A 21,572-nucleotide genomic window follows, 5' to 3' on the forward strand; every position below is an offset into this window, starting at 1 on the left:
TACTTAGCCTCTGTTAGAGCATATGCCACGGGGGCCCGCTTACGGAGAGTGCAGTTCTGTGACCCTGCTTTCTTCCTCATTTTCCTCCCTGTTGTTTGGTTTGATCGTAAAAACCTCTGTTTCTGCTCCATTTTTAACTTTACCTTGGATTTCTATTTCTATTTCTGTCCCCAAATCTCTTTTTTTTTACCTTATCCTTGATAGGATTGTCTGGCCACTGTATCAGAAATTCTCCCAATGACCTCAGATATTTGGAGATAGAAATTTAGGTGAACTAAAGTTTTGCATAATTTCATGGTTGAAAGGAGACCCCAGTATCCTATTTTAATTAATTTCAGTAAGTAAATAAGTTATTTCTAGAACTACAGTCATATCTACACATTAACAATAACAATTCAGATATGTCAACCCTCACAATATCCTGTAAGGTAAAGAAAACACATTCCTTTCTTTCTGATACTCTTTCTCTGATTCAGTGTGACTGTGTTGATAATCTGCCTGTTTTAGTTTGTTTTCACTCATTTTTCATGGTTTTTGGGGCAGATGGTTTTGTTTTGTGTTGTGTTGCTTCCTGAAAGGCCAGATCTCTGATTTGGTTACTCTTTTCCAAAATTTTGTTTTTAAATACAAAGTACGGTTTGATTTAATTTTTTACCCAACTGGTTTACAAACTGTCTCTGAGTCATATGGTGGCACATTATTTCCACGGGCATGCCTGAGCACTTTGAAAGAAACTACAGGCACTTCATAGAAATGGCTGCTCTTTTTTTCTTTTTTTTTTTTTTACAAAGAGCTGGCAAAGATGTTCATTTTGACTATGCTATCGATATTCATCAGGAGTTATGTAGTAACACTTTCAATACAGCTAAGATGGAATGCTTGGGAGAATAACCCGACTTCTCTCTGGAAAATCAATCTGGAGGGCCCTCGCATACCCCCTGGGAGATTGGAAATGAATGTGCTTCGCTCTAGAGCCGTGTTGTTTATGGAAACAGCTTTGTGTGGAGTGTTTGATTGTTAAGCCATTTGGAAACCTTCCTCCTCGGCAATATACGTATCTCTTTCGTTTCAGACTTTGGCAAGGTTAATAATATTTACACATACTTTTCTCCGTGTTGTGAGATGTTAGTATAAGTTGGGACATGCTGGCTTGTCGTTTTCTAAAGTGAATCAGTTTATCTTTGGTTTAGCCTGAAATTGCACCAGAGAGTACGCTTCCTCCCGGGATCTGAACGTAAAATAACTGAAGCAGATTGAAGTTGGCAGTGACTAATGAAGTCTTGCGCTGAAGTCTGCAAGCCGGTGGGTTTCTGCGGGTGGGGGAGGAAGTGCAGGAGTAGCCCAAGCCTTTTTGAGATCAAGGCATTTCTTCCTTTCCCTCTGAGCCCAGCTATGATGGGGGAGGGGGACTTAAATATTCCTCCTACATTCTTTCTAAAGACATTAAATTCATAGTATACAAAATTTGTTACATTACTGATAATTCCCAGCTAGCTTCCTTGTTTAATGAGCCATTTTAGCTGCCTGAAGGTACTCCGCATACAATAATTTTAATCAGTCACATAAAATTTATGAACCTGAGATTCCGGTGAAAATTGGCATGAATTAGAAGAGTGTTTCTCAAAAAAAAAGAAGAGTGTTTCTCTGAGAACTCCTTCAGCAGGCTGGCCACCTTGTCCTACCTTTGGAGTTCTGGAAAGGGCTCTGTGTTGGTAATGGACATCATCCTGACCACCTTGCTCATCTGAAGTCTCATAGGCACAAGCGTGGCTTTGTTGTTTGGTTTTGTATGTGGTCAATATCCGCCTATGTTTCCATCGATCTCTTACACACACACACACACCTTGACTTTAGAAAATATCAGGGTAATTTCTCTGTTTCTCTCTTGAAATGTTTTATTTTTGCAGCTCTTTTCTCAAAGCTATAAAATGGTTTCAGGAATCCATAGCATCACATCGCATTTACTAGACTACACATACACAATTTCCTCGGTGCATTTAGAAATATGTTTTGAAAGAAATTGGTGTGCTCTCTCCCTTCGGTTCATCTCTCACAGCCCTTGCCCACATGGAGAGCAGCAAGATTTGTGTTTTCCAGCTCATTAAACTGACAGCAGAAATTAGTTTGTGATATTAAAAACTAAAAAGTTAAATTACAGCTACACGTGTCCTTTATGCAATGGGGCGTGTGGAAGATGTTTGATTTTAATGTTTGCTATAATGGAGAATTTAAATTACAATGTTTGTCAAATCTCTAATCTTTGTTACAGAGTGGAATATTAATTACGCTTTTAACTATGAGAGGTAAATAAAATGAGCATCCACTGCACGCCCAGGGGTAAATTGCAGATTACCAACAACGTGACATAATGCACTAAATGTCAGTTTTGTCAAACAAATTTAGAGGAACAGTTAAACTATTAGCTTCCTGTTGTTCCAGGGCTTTTCTTGCAGCAAGCGACTGTTTTGAGCAGCAGGGACACTGTGCCTTATGGAAGACTAAGGGAGTTAAATTGAATAAGCAAGATGAATGAGGAGACAGCAGCACAGACACACTCAATTAGTTCATAACTGTCTATTAAACTTCTCCAGGTGGTTTCAAAAAACAGCAGATTAACTGCTGCACTTTTCTGGGGGACTTGGGGAGCCATGGCAGAGGGGCAGTGTGGTGCTCAACAGCAATAAACATTTTCTGATTCTCATTTGCCTCTGTCTTCGTTTCCCCAGTTTATACGGGAAGCGTCGGCAATGGCTGTCAGAGCCTTCCGCGGGTTTAAAGGAAAAGCACTGAGGAGCAGAACAGGAGCAGTAGACCCCCTGCTCCTTCTCTTGGCTGTTCTCACGAGGAACAGTGGCATTACAGCTCTCCAAAGAATACGTAGAATTCAGGCCGCTGTGAACCTGTCTTTGGAAAGAGAGGAATTCAGGAAGAGAAAAATGCTCCATAAAATATCAAAGTCAGGATTTCCTTCAGTTTGCCGAGAGTGTGGAAGGGATGCCCAGCTCTGGGGCTCCTTGCCTCATCGTGGCAATATGGAGCCTTGCAGGATGTTTGAACTCAGCCTTGCTTCCAGTGAAGGCATTATTTCTCATTTCGGTTTTTAGACACCCCCGATCTTTTAATGCTCAACTTGTATGGCTTTGCAGAAGCATTCCATGGTATGATCATTACATTGCTACAAAGAAGAACCACAAAACTTAATATGAAATTATTAAAGAAACAATGTGGATTAAAGGGGAAGAGGGAGGGAATAACAAGACCAAGAAAATGTGGGAACCGTGAGTAATGAATTGAGAACCTTTAAAGTGTTTCTACTGTTTCTGAACTTATGTCCTTAAAATATGCATACCAACTTGCTTTTAGGTGCATGCAGATGTTACATAATGCAAGCCATTTATCAGAATCCTTTTATACAGCACAGGGCAGTCATAAAATACTCCTGCTTTTCCTTACACACACACCCAGACACACACACACTCACACATGCACACAAAGGGATCCATTTTTCATTTTCTCTTTTGAAAAAGCTAAGAAATTTACACTCGATGCTCCCATTGGCCAGGTTGGGGCGTTCCCCAGGGAGACCTGTCCCATTAGAAGTAACTATCAAGAGAGAATTAGGGAAAAAAACAACATGTAGGAGATGGGTTTGCTAAATCCATATCATTTTTTTGAGATAGGAAGCTATAGTTTCTCCTGAATAAGACTCATTTGGGGAAAAGAGCCAAGATGTAATCTAGCTCTTGGGTATCTGTTTTGACACCTATGGCCATAATTACCGGTTCACTTTATAATAGGAGTGTTTTCTTTGATCATCCCTGAGTTACCTATTCAAAGATCATTAATGTCTTTAATACCTAATTTTACTTTGGACTAACTGTAAGCACTTATATGCTGATGGATGTTATTAAACACTACATCACCTTTATATTCAGTAATGAGAACCATCAGAGTCAGTGCAGTTTACTCATCAAATACTGCACCAAACCCTTAGGATAGTAGATCCCGATGAACGAAAGAAGAATAATCAGATGAAGTAATAGTCAAGTGATTACCCTTGGAGAATTGAGGCATTTTGCTTACCTTGACCTTGAACTCTCTTTCTTCTATTTCTTTTTCTACCCTTAGCTACTGCTGATTTGAGAGGATATTTATTCTGCAAACTGCTATCAGGAGAATTTGTCACAGCAGAGTAGGATAAGAATAGACAGGAAGAAAAGCATTATCCAGATGATAATCCAGAGTGTATTCCCTCATTTTCCCGTGTGCCTTGATACTTTCTGGAGGCTGTATTATAACACGTTTTGTTGGTTGCTGCCTTGGCTTTGTCCACATGCCTATCTATCCTAGCAGCTGCGAGTTTCTCCGAAGCAAGGACTCTCCTCTTCACCCTGTATCCCAAGCTGCTAGCACCTTTCTAGGCTCACAGAGGGTGCTTACAAAATGCTGAATGAATGAATGTTGGGAAAGAGTGAAAAGCATCTTTTCCACGAAGAAACAGCAGTATTATATAAACAGCATTCAGCTCTAAGAAAAGGGTTTGGTCTCATTTTTCCCTCCTCTATTTATTGAGTCCTTAGTCCTGCACTAAGGAACCCTATTTATACCTAACATAGAATTTCCCAACTATATTTGTCCACAGGGAGTCCACTTTGAGTATTCGACTTCTTTATAAGAAGGGATCCAGATGGCAGATACTTGTCCTTCCCTTTCTTCTCTCTGTCACACCACTTTCCTTTTCCTTGAGGAGGGACTAGGATGACTTTCTATTTGGATCTACTTCTGTATTCTCTTACCTTCATGATGGATTTCCAGGGCCATGGGAGATGGTGTATGTGGGCTCTCAGAGTGAAACAGGCTGGAGAGACTAGAAGGGGTGTAGTGGGTAAGTAGTTGGAGGTAAGGCAAAGTGTCAGGCCCAGACACCCTCCTTGCCCAGCTGCTTGGGAAAGGGAAGGTAAGAAGTGTCCACTGCTTGGGGACAGGGTGGGGAGTCATGGCGCTCTGCTTGCAGGTGAAGGAGGAGTGCCTCCTGCTCAATGCCCTCCCTGTGCCTCCCTGGGGTGGCAATGGCAGCGGCCGGCTCTTGGGCAGCCCCCCGGTGCCCCCACACTTCCCCAAGCTGCAGCCCGACCACTCACCTAGCTCCAGGTGGGTGGCCTCCAGGACGGGTGAGCCCCTGCCTGCTCTTGGTGCTGGGTCCTCCTGTGGGGGATTGAGGAGGGGAAGGGTGGGGAGAGGGGGGCCAGTGCTGAGGGAGAGGAAGAGTCCAGGCCTGCCATTCAGAGCGGTCAGGCTCTCGAGGGCACCAGGGGCTGGGGCCCACTGCTTTGCTTTCTACCTTCCTGCTCTAGCTTGTTCCTAAGTGCTGATGATTGGATGGGAACACTGCTCAGGTTCCCCTCAGGTTGGGATCGGCTGCAGGATGGACTGCTCCTTGCTCTATTAAAATTTTTATGTAATGCAAAAAAAAAAAAGGGCGGAGGACAGGAGTATAGGAGTACTGCTTGGATTGTCCGGTGGTCCAACCGCCTGCTAGATTGCCCCTGTCTGGTTCCCGGGAACCTTACCAGGTGAATAAGGAAGGTCACCTCCTGGTAGGTTCGGGAATTTCAGGATATTTGGGGGGAACTCAAGAAGAGAGGAAGCAACCCGTATCTATAAGTATTGCAGTTCTGCCGGTCAGAGGTGTAACACAAGACTCAAGCCAATATGAAGGTGTCAGAGGCCTGCAGTGCTTTCTGGAGGCTCAAGAACAGAATGCATTTCCTTACCTTTTCCAGCTTCTGGCAGCAACCTGTGTACATTCCTCTGCTTGTGATCTCTTCAAAACCAGCAGCAGCAGCTCCTTTTCTGTCTGCATTATTATCACTTCCTAGCTTTTCTTCTTACTACCCTTGCCCTGGGTAGCTCTTCATTTTACTCAGAATATTTACGATGACAAATGATGGTCTACATGAATCTGACCCCTGTATATCCCACCCCACCTCCAAACTCTACTTCACTCCTCTCCTTTCTTACTAGTCTCTCTGTGCTGGCTAGAGTAGCCTCTTTCCTATTCTGCAGACTTTATATCTGCATTAGAACATGTGCATTAGCTGTACCCTGTGCCAGGAGCTCTTTCTGAAGATATCCATTGGCTGAATTTCTCCCCTCTTTCTAGTGCTTATTCAAAAGTCACCTACTCAGTGGAGACTCTTGGCCATTCTCTTTAGCACTGCAACCCATATTCCTCCCCACAGGACTCCCAGTCTTACTCTGTTCTACTTTTCCTTTTTCTGTAACATTTACTACCTTCTAATTTATTACATTAATGACTTTCCTTTATTAAAATATAAGTTCTACAAAAAAAAAAAATTAGGAAGGGTGTTTTATTCTCATTTAACCCTCTTGATCACCCTACAAAGTAGCTGGTATGCTTTCCCCATTATATATGGGGAAACCAAGACAAAGTTTCTGTGTCTTCCACGTGGGAAGCCAGAACTGCCCAAGTATGTGCGGGAGGAGTGGGGTTGTCCTCTAGTGGCTGCTCTTTGCTTGGTGAAATAAGCATTCATCCTACAGGCAAGGGAGGGCTAATGGAGGTATGAGGAGATAAGAGAAAATGGAAAATTCATTTTCCTAAAATGTGATCCCTATTATATTATTTTCTGCCCTGCGTAACTCTTCTTGTCTAAACATTATGTCCCAGCTTCTCAGCTTCACCTCCAAAGCCTTCCACAGAGTGACACCAGGGCTTCAGCAGAGGCAGCTCGTACCTTAGGTGTTTGCCTTACAGTTGGTTGACTTATGATAAATAAGCTCGGAAATGTATAGCCATATAATAGCAATTGTAAGTATTAATTATTGTATCCTGTCAGAATGAAATGTTAACAGTGCTTCAGATCAGTGGCCCAAAGTTGCTGGATAGAAATCCAACCAAGCTTTCCAGTGGATAGTTTAGCAAGAGGTTTACAACTCTATTTATTTTAATATATGGGCCTCATATATTACAGATATTTTTCACATAATGTTTTTAGTTCTAAGAGTCATTGGCGGAATGACTTACTGAGGATTCTCCTTGACTCAGCGAGGAGACCCTTCACAGAACATGGCCTTGCACAGCTACCCAGCAATCCAAAGTGACATGATTGAAAATGAAATCTGCATGTGATGGGCTCATCTTTGCTGTTTCCCTCACCCCCAGGAGTCTTAACTATTCAAATTGCTCAAGACAACACCTCATACAATTGGGACTTACGTCAAATGTCAAATGTCAGTATATGTCTGCTGTCATGCCATTCAGTACGGGGGGGGGAAAGCATTTGTTTTATAAATTAAACAAAGTCACAAATCTCTTCTCTGTATATATAGTATGTGTGAGAGAAGCTTTCAAATACCTTCTACCCAATGTCTGTTCCCCTTTAACTCTTTGATGTGAGTGAAGAGCACTATAGCATGACACAGACAGGTCATTATGTTTGAATTAGTTGGGGGTGCAAAAGGGGATGGTAGAGTTTTTCTCTTTGCTTCAGAAATCAAAAGAAAATGTGGTACCTGCTGGGCATATATCCCCTGAAAGTTGCCAGACCTATTCACCAGACAGCTCCCAGATAAGCAGATGCCTTCTTTAATGATTAAACCCAATTTTTCTAAAATGCTAATTAGTTAGAGAAAGATAATTTGAAAGTCTGTTATACATTGCAGGAAATGTCTTTCATGTCTGTGTTATTTGCTGCTAAGAATCACACAGCTATCACCTGAGTAGGCTCAGTTTCTCTCTTTTTATTTAAATCGTGTGACTGTTCAATCATAAGAAAAGGTGTAAGACAGTCGATGAGGAAAAGGAGACGCCCCTTTCAGGGTGAAATGCTCAATTAAAAGAAAAGCTATTTTTTTGTTTTCAAAAATCAGGCTTATTGTTACTTTTTGAACTCTGCATTTGGAACAGTCGGTTCACTGGCTTCATATGGTACGTGCATCTCAATTCATAGTTCTACGAATTTCCATCAAAACAGGAAAAAACCAAATTGCCTATATGAAAATTAGTCCTATGAGCTTGTCAAGCTAAAGGTCTTGGTCAGACTGTGTTAGAAACAATGAATTAAAATAATGGAGACCTGAACTTTGTTCTGGTCACCTAACTTTTCCTATATGAGTCCTTATTCAGAACATAGACTAATATGTTATACCCTCCCTTATTTGTTGAGTAAACCATTCATCCTATAGAATTTCCCACATTGTGAACTTGGCTGATGTATTCTTGTAGTGTCATTTAATATGTCCTTTAATTATCTGTGTTTCCTATGAACTGGGGCAAGAACTAGAGGCTTCATTAGATTCAGGTTTCTTGTTTTGTTAAGAATTGTTTATAGGTGATGCTTTGTACTCAGCATCAAGAAATACATGATACTCATTGATTGGAGGGTGGTGGTTTTGCCAACCCAATCCATCCATTATAAAGTTCCACATCAGCCTGTCACTTAATGGTTTTTTAAGCTACTGATAATGATTGCCTAGATCTATTATTTTATTAGGGGTTTCAGAATGGTGACATCCTAATTCTATCATTCTGTCTGTATTTATTAAGTGCCATTCTCTACTTAACTGTTTGGTTACCCTGAAATACAGTTCATATAGGAACTCGAGATAAATGTTTGATTTCTTCCCATTATTTTCCAGTTTCAGAATGAATTGATGCCATAACAACTTTATACATTGGCCAACAGTATCATTGTGGACTCAGGGATTTTAACATGTTTGATATTTTTGAATATTTTACAGTAATTCATGTTTGGATGTTCAAAGTATCTGATCTTTGGCCAATAGGAGCACCTTCCAGTTGTCTCTTGTGTTTTTTTGAGATCACTCCAGAAATCTTTGAGAGCTTCCCTGTTTCCTGGCAGACTGGATGTTCTCAATGCATTTTTTACACTGTCTTTCCCATGACTGGAATCAGCCATTTCTTCAAGAAACCCTGGTTTCTTTTAGTGGGAAATGGCATTTCCAACAATCTGGCTGCAAAGGGTGATCACTGAATCAAGACAGCCATTGCTTCTAGACCCATGTCAACTGCCTTCACCACCATCTTTAGCCCTGTTGTCAGCTTATCTTTCTGTCATATCTGACAAGCCAACATCTAACTCATCCCCTTTGTCTTTGTCACTAGGAAGAAAAAGGTCACTAGCATATAATAAAATATAGGAGAATATTTTTATGACCTCAGAGAATGCCTCAAAACAATAGTAGACATAATTGATACATTTGAATATATCAAAATTATAAACTTCTGTAAACCAAAAAACAGCATAAACAAAATTTAAAAACAAGCCATAGATTTGAAGAAAATATTTTTAATATTTCTATGTCAAAGTACTTACCAGTAGCCTAAATATAAAAAATATCTGGACATCAGGGCGCCAGGTGGCTCAGTTGGTTAAACGTCAGACTTTTGGTATTGGCTCAGGTCATGATCTCAAGGTCATGGGATCAAGCCCTGCGTCAGTCTCCACACTCAGCAGGGAGTCTGCTGGAGAGTCTCTCTCTCTCCCTCTCCCTCTGCCTCTCCCACCCTGTGCTCACTTGCTCTCTCTCTGTCTCTCTCTCAAATAAATAAATAAATAAATAAATAAATAAATAAATAAATCTTTAAAAAAAAATCTGAACATCAATAAGAAAAGGCAACCCAAATAGAAAAATGGATATAAAATATACATAGGCAATTTATAGACTAGCAATGTATATATAGCTAAGTAGCATTTGAAAAGATAACCAGTCTCACACATAATCAGGTATATTAAATCTGCACAATGTGAGATGCCATTTTTTTTACCCATCAGATTAGCAAACATTTTTGTAACTGATATCAAGGATTGGTGAGTATGTGGGAAAACACAGTTTGTTAAAAATGCTAACTTAGAACAACTTTGATGATACTTTTGAGATTTTATTTTAATTTTGAAAAAAAAAACCCTTGTTTCCCATTATCCCCCTACACACCACACACACACACACACACACAACACATGAAGACCAAATTATTTGTACTACTTTTGTACCAAAATACTAAAATAAATCTATTTTGCTTTGCCTTTATCTATAAAAAGAGAAACTTACAAATTCAGAATCAGAGGTAAATATTTTATAAGTGTGATTTTTATATTTTTCCATGGAGGAAGGAATATTTTTGACAATAAAATGACCATGATTTAGGATATATTAATAAGAAACTATAGGCCTGGGTTGGGAAGAATGATTAGTAAATACATGTTTTAGAAAAGCCAAATGGTCAAATGACCACAAAAATGCCTGCAATATTAAATATTTAATAATTTGATAATATTTATAATCTGGACACTGATTAAATGCAGTTGTATCATTCTCCTATTACTGCTGTAACAAATCACTACAAGCTTGGTGGCAAGTTATTATCTCTCAGTTCTGCAAGTTAGAAGTCCGATGCATCTCCCTGGCCTCAAATCAAGGTGTTAGCATGACAGCATTCCCCTCTGGAGACTCTAGGGGAGAATCTTTTTCCTTGCCTTTTTCAGCTTCTAGACACCACTCAGTTATTTGGCTTGTGACCCCTTCCTTCAAAGCCGGCATGGGTAGGTTGAGTCCTTCTCACACCACATCTCTTTGACCTCCTGTTCTGTTACTTAAGATGTCCCATGATTACTCAGGCCACCTGGATCATTTAGGATACAGTTAGCTAATTAGCAACCTCAATTTCATCTGCAACCTTAATTCTCTTTTGCCATGTAGTATAACACATATTCATAGGTTCCGAGATTAGGAGGTAGACATCTTCAAGGGGTCGTTCTGCCTAGTGAATGACCCCTGGATCCATGCACAGGGAGACATCCCTTTTTGGGTTAAAGCTAGTGCTTCTGGCTTAAACTCTTTTAGCTGCTCTGTTCCATGACGGTTGCTAGAGGTCCTAAAGAAATAGGTTGTATTTGCTCCTCAATAAATTAACCAGCAGCTATATTTTAAACTTGGAATAGAATGATTTTGTTCAAAAATTTTATCCTATGCGTGTATGAGCTTCTTGGATACTTAGTTCTGCATATCCAAAGGGTTACCTGGACTTTATGATGATATCACCACTTAAATTAGAACATGGAGTTTTCTTTTTCAATGGTCTCCACTTTCCCTATGTGCAGATACCAATGGCTTACTGTTTTTGTTAGACATTCCAGTTTTTCAGTGAACTTAACAAACTTTATCAAGAAGCAACTGGAGGTACCATTCCAATGACATGCATTAAAAATTCCTCTCTTTCTCACTTGTATTTATAGTCTGATAGAGGATCAACAGTACACCAATTTAGTCTTGCTGCAGAGTGACATTTTTGGAACCATTAAATTTCAAGATAATGTGCACACATGGAATTCAGCAACATAAGCTGGCTATGAGTGGAGACCCACCATCACTAATGTCACTTTATTCCCATTTTGCTCTATTGTGAATTGTACCTGTTTCATATTTTCTATGCCATGGCTGGTTCCAATCCCTCTGGATGCATATTGCCCTGATATGAGGAATAAAACTAAACAAAATATTACTAAAGATGACATACTGCATCTATTATTTTTATTGCTGATTTTTTTTAATGTTTAAAAATCTTGTGCTGGTTTGGGAAATTACCTTATGTGCTCGTAGGAGCTATGAGTTACTCCCAAGAGGAGGATGGGTTTGTTGGGAGAGCACTATCGGCAGGTGGATTTTGGAGAACAGAATGTGTGTGTGTGGCTCTTACCTTCCAGGCACACGAGCCAAATATGGAACAAAGTGGGGGCACGTGGGGGCCTTATGGCCTCACAAGGGATTTCTCTTTGGTGGGAACGAAAACCTAGGGAAGTGGGGAAGGTGCCTGAGCAGATAGGTAAAAATGAGGGGGTGTGATAACGTAGTGCATTTCAGGATTGACCCAAAGGATTTTTAAACATTAAAAAAAAATTATAGGAATAATGTTAAATTCAAATTATTTTTTCAAAGTTGTGGGGGTTTTTTGTTCCTTTTCACCACTTAGAAAAAGGTAAAACATCGACATCCATGAGTTGGCTGTGTGTTTAAAGCCACGAGAAATGTAATTCGTCTAATTTCAACTTACTTTTAGAAGGAAGTCCTATCTTTTCCAATTATTTCATTTTTAGCGTCTAAGTTTGGGAGAGAAAGGCTAATTTTTATTACGTTTGTGTGATAGAACTCTGTTCTTTGAACCTCTTCAACATGAAATACACATGGTTATGCCCGTGTGTGTGCACGTATGCACGTGCGTGTGCACGCGTCTGTGTGTGTATGTGTGAGAGAGAGAGAGAGATCCTGACAGCTACCTGTCTAAGAGATGGACATTGTTTTTCACTTCTCTTCCTGGCATGTGTTCCTTTGCAGATGCCCTGACCTGCCGTGAGGCATTCCTGGGCATCTTCACCACTAGGCCACCCGAAATAAAGCTGTAGCCTAAAGTGATGTGTTCATACAATTCGTCCCCACTTCTCAGTCTCAGGGTAGAAAGATGAGTGTGTCAGACAAGTCTTCCTTTAGCCACATCAGCTGGTCATTTCATCTCATCACACAGTCAAGAGGTAAATTCTGAAAGAGACCCAACAAAGAGCAAAATCTTAACTCATCTTAACATGAAACTGTATTCTTTGTGATAAACACATGCCATGTTTACTCGTCAATGTTTACTAGTCAATGAAAACCAGAAGGCGGCAGGATAGGCAATGAGTGTGCTTTATGGTACTGTGTCTGTAAGAGACAGATTGAGTGCATTTCTTAGATGATGATACAGTTAGCAGTGATATTAGAAGAACACTCTTGACTTGGTCAACAAGTATAAAGTCCCACCTGGCAAAGTAGATAGCCTTTATCTTCAGCATCCAGATTTAAGCAATGGATAAATTTTGGTCCGTGATGCCAATGACACTCTCATGGAGATGATTTTATCTCAACATAGGAAAACAATGCCACATGTCTAGAGTTCTCTAGCCTTGTGACTTTGGGCAACTTAATGCCACTGCGCCTCAGTTTCCCTCTCCCTAAGATAGGAATGATAATAGTAATTTCCTCACTGGGCTGTTGTACGAACTAAGAGAGTTAATGAACATAGAGTTCCTGGCTTATCTGAAGTTCTACATAAGTTTTTATAATTGTTGTCCTCATTGTTTTTGTTTGTAGTGCTACTTCTTTTGAACTGAAATAATTGTCAGACCATTGTTGTTTTTTCCCTTAAAATTTTACCTTTAAAAACATTATCTGGTAACTCTCACAGATCCATCTTTTTTTTTTTTTTAAGATTTTATTTATTTATTTGACAGAGAGATAGAGAGCACAAGTAGAGCAGCAGGCAGAGGGAGAGGGGGAAGCAGGCTTTCTGCTGAGCAGGGAGCCCGACATGGGCTCCATCCCAGGACCCTGGGATAATGACCTGAGCCGAAGGCAGACGCTTAACGACTGAGCCACCCAGGTGCCCCCTCACAGATCCATCTTTAAGGAGACAGCCCCTTATTTGCTTAGGTTTATTCAGCTGGATCTTAGCAATTTGGTATAATGTATGCATTCTTGGATCTTAGCAATTTGGTATAATGTATGCATTCTTTGACTCAGCCAATATCTATTTCATCCCTACTGTGAGAAAAATTAAATACTTCTTCTTGGTTCCAGCCTCCACCCCAGTCCTTAATTAAGTCAGAGCACACGCTTAATTGTAGAAGCCAGGACCAGAAAGCCATTTGCCTCTTCATTCTTATGTCTATATGCAATTTGAAAATCCTCAAGTTTTGCCATCCCAATAGACTTTTTTTTTTTTAAGATTTTATTTATTTATTTGACAGAGAGAGACACAGCGAGAGAGGGAACACAAGTGGGGGGAGTGGGAGAGGGAGAGCAGGCTTCCCCCTGAGGAGGGAGCCCAATGCGGGACTCAATCCCAGGACCCTGGGATCATGACCTGAGCCGAAGACAGGCGCTTAACGACTGAGCCACCCAGGCGCCCCCATCCCAATAGACTTTTAAATGACAAATAGTTTAAAAAATGAAGACATCTTTTCTATAGCCAACAACTGATCTTCAGGTGAGTGCCACTAAGTCATTTCTCAGTCACGATCTTTGTTGATATAACCCAACATGGCAGAGTCTCTAATAGGAGTGGGAGAGGCGGCAGCCATGCTTTTGATGAAGCCATGCTTTTTGGTAAGTCGCAATAAATAGAGTGACTAGGGTCCATATTGAGGTTGAGCCTTGGATTCCTTCCCCTTGAGTTTGCTGGATATCTGTGACAACATGCCCTTCCATCGTGATCCCTTCACAATTTCCAGTCAGTTTAGTTTCAGAGCGGAGATAAGAGGAAGAGTTACTTCTGTTTCCTTTGCAACCATGCTGCACTTGGATCCTGACTGGCAGCCATTCTGAAGGACACATAGCTCAAGAGTTCATTCTTCACCATGCTTTCTTTACTGGTCCTGATGCATACTGTCACACACTGAATAACTTGCCAAAAAGTTTTCTCCCATTTCTTTCACCCCCATCACATTTTTTTTCTTATTTTTATGCCAGGAAATATAAGAGAAGTAATGGAATATAATGAGCATGAAGGACCATTCTTTTAATTTGATTCCATCTCACATTTCTCTTCTTCCCCACCTTTATTCAAGTTTGGAAATTTAGGCCTGTAACATTTTTTTTCTCCCTCTAATTCTATTCCAGGCATTATTGTAATTTTTCTTTATTTTTAGAACAGTTTTAGGTTTACAGCAAAATTGAGCAGTCAGGGCAGAGACTTCCCATATACCTTCTGCCGCACACACACACCACCTCCTCCACTCTCAACACCCAGCACTAGAGTGGTACACTTGTGACAACTGGTAAACCTACATTGACATGTCATTATTACTCCAAGTGCATAGCTTACATTAGGGTTCACTCTTGGCAGTGTCATGCTGTAGTTTTTAACAACTGTACAGTGACATGTATCCACTCTAACAGCATCATATGGAATAGTTTCACTGACCTCAAAATTCTCTGTGCTCTGCTTAGTCATGGCTCTTTCCCCACCTGACAAACACTGATCTTTTTATTGACTCCACAGCTTTGCCTTTTCCAGAATGGCTGATAGTTGGAATGAGACAATATGTGGCCTTTCCAGATTGACTTCTTTCACTTAGTGATGTGCATTTTTTCCTCCATGTCTTTTCATTGCTTGATAGCTCATTTCTTTTTAGGGATGAATAACATTCCATTGTCTGGATGTGCCACAGTATATATTTATCCATTCACCTATGGAAAGTCATTTTGGTTGCAGCCAAGTTGGGGCATTTATGAATAAAGCTGCTGTAAACACCTGTATGCAGGTTTTTCTGTGGATATAAGTTTTCAACTCTTTTGAGTAAATACCAAGAAGTGTGATTGCTGTATCATATGCTAAGAGTATGTTTAGTTTTGTTTGAAACTGCCAAAATACCTTCCAAAGTGGCTGTACCAATTTGCGTTCCCACCAGCAATGTATGAGAGTTCCTGTTGCTCCACATCCTCATCAGCATTTGGTGTTGTCAATGTTGTGGATTTTGGCCATTCGAATAGGTTCATAATGATATCTTGTTAATTTAATTTGCAGCTCCCTGATGACATATGATGTGGAGCATCTTTTCATATACTTGTCATCTGTAAGGCTTCTTTGGTGAGGTGTCTGTGAAGGTCTTTTTCTGACTTTTTAATTAGGTTGTTTTCTTGTTGTTGACTTTTAAGAGTTCTTTGTATATTTGGATTTAGATCTTTATTCCTTTCTAGTATTTGCATTCAATGCCAGAAATTTCTGTCTAATCACTGCTTTTGCTGCCTTCAACACAGTAAGTTGTGTTTTCATTTTCATGTAGTTTAAAATACTTTTAAAATTTCTCCTAAAGTTTCTTCTTTGACCCATGTGTTAAGAAGAGTGTTCTTTAATTTCTGTGCATTGTTGGGATTGTCCAGCTGTCTTCTCATACTGATTCTTAATTTAGTTCCACTGTGGTCTGAGAGCATACATTGCATGATTTCTGTTCTTGTGAATTTATTAAGGTGTGTTTCATGACCCAGACCATATTCTCTCTTTGTGAATGTTCTCTGTGAACTTGAGAAGAATGTGTATTCTAATATTGTCAACTGAAGTATTCAATAGCTGTCAGTTATATCAAGTTGATTGATGATGCTATTCAGTTCAACTATGTCCTTACTGATTTTCTGCCTTGTGGATCTGTCCATTTCTGATAGAGGGGTGGTGACATTTCCAACTATGATAGCGGATTCGTCTATTTCTCTTTGCAGTCTGTCAGCTTTGCCTCACATGAGTTGATGCTCTGTTGTTAGGCACATTAAGGATTAGGTCTTCTTGGATAAGTGACCCCTTTATCATTATGTAATGCCCTTCTTTACTTCCCATAACCTTCCTTGCTCTGACATTCCTCTGTCTGAAATTAATGTAATTCCTGCTTTCTTTTGATCAGTAATAATATAACTTTCTCCATCCCTTTACTTTTAATTTATATGTATCTTCATTTTTAAAGTGGATTTCTTATAGACAACGTATTATTTGGGTCTTGTTTTGTGATCCACTCTGACAATTTCTGTCTTTTAATTAGTGTTGAGACCATTAACACATAAAGTGATTATTGATATTGTTGAATTATTTTCTACCATATTTGTTACTGTTTTCTATTCATTGCCCTTCTTTGTTCCTATTTTTGTTTTTCAATCTTTTTCTGCCTTAGTAATTTTAATTGAGCATTTTATATTTTTCCATTTTCTTTCCTTTCTTAGTTTTTTTTAACTCTTTTTAGTGTTACCCTAGAATTAGCAATATACATTTACAACTAATCCAACTCCACTTTCATATGACATTATACTGCAACACAGATAGTGTAAGTACTTTATAATAATAAAGGATTCCTCATTCCTCTCTCCTATCCTTTGTATCATTGGTATCATTCATTTCACTTACACATAAACTATCATCAGCTATATTGTTGCTATTATTAAGTTGAACAAGCTGTTATTTACTAGATCAATTAAGAATAAGAAAAATAAGTTTTTATTTTACTTTCCTTTATTCCTTCTCTAGTCCTCTTCCCTTTTTTATGTTGATCTGAGTTTCTGATCTATATTATTTTACTTCTTACTGAAGAACTCCATTTAAAAATTCTTGCAAGGCAGACTACTGGCAATAAATTCCCTCAATTTTTGTCTGAGAAAATCTTTGCTTTTCCTTCACACTTCACAGGGTACAGAATTCTAGGTTATTTTTTCTCTCTCTCAACATTTTAAATATGTCACTCCACTATCTTCTTCCTTGCCTGATTTCTGAGGAGAAATTAGATACAATTCTTATTTTTGCTCTTGTATGAGTAAGGTGTCTCCCCCTGCCCCCCGGCCATGGCTTCTTTCAAGTATTTTTCTCTATCTTTGACTTTTTTCAGTTTGAATAGATATGCTTAGGTGTAGATTTGTTGGTGTTTATCCTTCTTGGTATACTCAAAGCTGCTGAGATCTGTTTTGGTGTCTGACATAATTTGCGGGAAATTCTCCATTACTATTGCTTCAAATATTGTTTCTATTCCTTTCTTCTTATTCTGGTTTCTCACTACATGTATATTACACCTTTGTAGTTGTTCCACAGTTTGGGGATATTCTCTCTTTTTGCAGTCTTTTTTTACCTTTGCTGTTCAGTTTTAGAAATTTCTATTGTCTTAGCTTTCAGCTCAGAGATTCTTTCCTCAGCCATGTCTACTCTCCTAATGAGCGCCTCAAATGCATTCTTCATTTTTGTTAACAGCTTTTGTGATCTCTAGCATTTCTTTTGATTTTTTTTTTTTTTTTTTTTTTTTACTTAGAATCCCCATCTTTGCTTATGTTATCATCTGTTCTGGCATATTGTCTACTCTTTCCATTAGAGCCCTTGGCATATTAATCATAGTTATTTTAAATTCCCAGTCTGATAATTCCAACATCCCTGCCATCTGACTTTTTTTTTTTTTTAAAGATTTTATTTATTTATTTGACAGAGAGACACAGTGAGAGAGGGAACACAAGCAGGGGGAGTGGGAGAGAGAGAAGCAGGCCTCCCGCCGAGCAGGGAGCCCCATGTGGGGCTCAATCCCAGGACCCTGGGATCATGACCTGAGCCGAAGGCAGATGCTTAACGACTGAGCCACCCAGGTGCCCCCCATCTGACTCTTATTCCAATGCTTGCTCTGTCTCTTCTGTGTTTTTTGCCTTTTAATATGCCTTATAATTTTTTATTGACATCCAGACTTGGTGTACTGAATAAAAGGAACATCTGTGAATAGGTCTTTTATAATGTGATAGTAGGTATTGGAGAAGGAAAGATTCTCTAGATCTATGATTAGGTCTTAGTCTTATAGGGAATTTGTGCCCCTGGGCTGTGACCTTCACCAGTGCTTCTCAGTAACCCACCACTAAGTGGGACAGGATGGCTGGAGGGAGCTGGAGTTGAGTATTTCTCTTCGCTTAGATCAGTTAGGCTTTGATAAAACCCCAGCAGGTTAGGCTCTAGTAATACTTTCTCTTGAGGGCCCGTCCTTTCAAGAAGCACAGAAATGCTCTGCTCTGGGTGTATTTCAAAATGGCTGCTTTCCACCTCCTTCTGTTGGAAGCTGAAGGGTTTTGTTTTTTTTTTTTTTCTCCAGTCTTTACTTTGTAGACCTGATAGGGCTCTTGGGGATAAAACTCAAAAAAGTGTGGGGGATCCTTTAAGACTGGATGCCCCTAGAGTTTTGAAGTCCCAGACTTGTCCTCCTGAGCCTCCAGTAACTGATCAATTACAGCTTAGGTTTTCCTAGTCTTGTGCTGGTTCTCCCAGAGCTTTCTGCTCATGGGCTTCTGCTCTGGTGGGTCATGATTCTTTGTATTCACCTGTTTGTCTCTATGGTTTGGGGAGCAGTCCTGTGACCTCAGTGACCTCAATTATCTGACAAAGCTAAGGAGAGTTGCCAAGTTTCAGTTTGTTCAGCTTTTTACTTGTCAAAATAGAGTGATAACTTCCAAGCTCTTTATATGTTAGACTGTAAACCAGAAGTCTTCTCTTCAATTTTTTATGATCCATTTTTAGATATTATCATCATTACTATTATTATTAAGGGTCTTTGAGATTCATGCAGTCTTAATTTGGAGATTGGAGATTGAAATACTTTAGGCAAACAATTTGTTAAAAATCAAAATGGAAAATAAATTTCCTTACATCTTTAGATAAGATTGCAAAGAGAATTCCCTTCACTTTAGGGGTTTCCCTGCACAAAACACTTTATTTCATTATGTTCACAAAGTTTTAAGTTTTCGTTTAAAAAAATACAGATCTGAAACACAAAGCTTAAAAGAGAAATAGAAAAAAGAGAAAGTGAAAACTTCCATTTATCCACAGTCATTCCCAAGCCTCAGTTCTAAATCCAGCATTCTTCAGCCCTCTGTAATTATGGACTACAGCATTTAGCTGTGTATGAGAACAAATGAAAACCCCAAGCAATGACTCAAAACCTCCATAACCAAGCCAGCTACTTTTGATAAGTAGGTTGTAGAAAAACTTTCCTTAATAACACTGTGGTATGATAATGATTAATTCAATTAACAAGCATATTGAATACCGTCTCTGTGTAATTGGCTAGGTGCTAGTAAGTTACTCTTGCTTTTTCAAAGCATAATATTTAGTTATGGGAAGATAGAGTATTCATACAACTTGGTGGTAATTGTAAGGTAACTTGTAAGGAAACGTAATGTCATGAAACTTAACTAGAAATAACACACTGTTCTAGAATGTCTTTGGGGTCAAGAGATCTGGAGTGCCATCTCAGCTCTACCATTTGGACAAGTCACCTTACTTCTCTGAGGCCCGTTTCCCTCATCTGTAAATTAGGAAGAAGGGCTTTTACAAGATGACTAGGATTATATGAGATAACACTTGTAGAGTACTGTCACTATCTATTGGGCACTGTATGTTAATTTCCACTCCCTTCCATTCCAATACAATTAAGTATCTAAGTGCTGTTACATTAATGGAGAGCAGAAGTACCACAAACATGCTGTTTTGGGGCCACATCGTGTTTTAATTTTTTGAATTTGAATTATTTGACAACACTTAAAAATTAAAGGAGGCCACATAAAATCTGGATTTCTATTTTTTCCTGAAATTTATAGTGTCTGGGACCTCCATGGGAGATCCATCTGCTGGAGCTTGAGGACATTGTGAGCCAAGTTTTGAAGAATATTCATGAACAGAGTATGTGCTTAATATAAGCTTAAAGCTGTGGGTCTCTGACAGGACCTCTAATTTGAGCAGGCTCTCATGGGTCCTTAATGGGCTTCTTTTGTGCTTAAAAATGATCAGCAACGAAGTGTGTAGCTTGACATCACTGACATTAGTTCACACAGATGGAGGATTAGAAAGGAGATAGAGCTTTTCCAGTACAAGCTTAGCTTTTATGGGTGCACACATCCCCCATCCCCCTCCACCCACCCACCCCCACCACCACCAGGAGCACATTCGCTGTCATCTCTAACCTGTAAGGATTAGATTAGAACACAAGCAAGAAAAGACAGAGGGAAAGAGGGAAGTCTGGTGAACTTGACAAAGCCCTTCTTCTTGGGCAGAACAAAAGAGAATATGGAGGCAGACATCTGCATAAATCAGTCCAAAGCAAGTCAAAGAAATTCCAGCAGAAAGGGGACTTTTTGCCCAAATTATGGAGCTAATTATCTCAGTCCTCCACTTCAGTGTTCCTGGGGAGACCTGGCTGAAGAATGCTTTTCCAACGAGCTGGCAGATTCAGAAGTGGAGAGAAAACGTGTTATTGTAACCACAGCTATGGAGCCCAAGCCTGGTGGCTGCCTCTGTCCAGAACACCTGTTGAGAGCATCCAAGCTCAGACCAGCATGGCTTGCTGGGGGGAAAAGGGGGGGCTTTTGAGAAGATCATCATGGTCTGCACGCTGGCAGGAGAAGAATGCCAGCTCCCAAAGAAGCCACTCTTGGTTGCTTTTTAAAAATCTGTACAACTTTAACACTGTCCTAGAAGTTATAGATGATTTTCATCTTTCTGTTTAAAATGTATCTTTTTTTTAACAACTTTGAGTAGTAAAAAGGGCAACTTATTAATGAAACCCTTCTGCCTTCAATGTATGAAATTAAAAGATTATTATAACTACAGGCAAGAAAGCATTTGGATTATGTGGCATTTGGAAATGACAATAAAGATTATCCATATGGTCTAATGTTGTCAATGTCTTACATTGCATTAGCAATCACCTAATATGGGCGTGATTTTGATTATGTGGCTCATTTTAAATTCTGCTGTGTCCTAGGTCAATCAGTCAAGATGATTTACTAGAAAGAGCTGCCATCTTCTTTTGTAAATGCTGCCGGGTACTTAGGCAGAATTAGAATATTTTAGGACATAATATCTTTGGTATTATGGTGCAATAGTCTTAAACCTTCTCACTTTATACCTTTTCCTTAAGCATCTCTCATTTTATTCTTGGCTGTCCCAGGTACATAAAACAACCTCCAGTAGTAAAAGCTGAAAATTTTTGCTTTATCTGTTTATT

The 21,572-nt window shown here is 39.4% G+C and overlaps 1 protein-coding gene across 3 annotated transcripts in view; it reads left to right on the plus strand.

Annotated features, from left to right (window-relative positions):
- The window catches only part of PTPRM (protein tyrosine phosphatase receptor type M), an 806,716-nt gene that overhangs the window by 613,267 nt on the left and 171,877 nt on the right, over positions 1-21,572 (plus strand). The window lies entirely within an intron of this gene.

The sequence above is a fragment of the Mirounga leonina genome, unplaced genomic scaffold (assembly GCF_011800145.1).
Source record: "Mirounga leonina isolate KUSES-001 unplaced genomic scaffold, KU_Mleo_1.0 Mir_93, whole genome shotgun sequence".
Lineage (NCBI taxonomy): Eukaryota > Metazoa > Chordata > Mammalia > Carnivora > Phocidae > Mirounga > Mirounga leonina.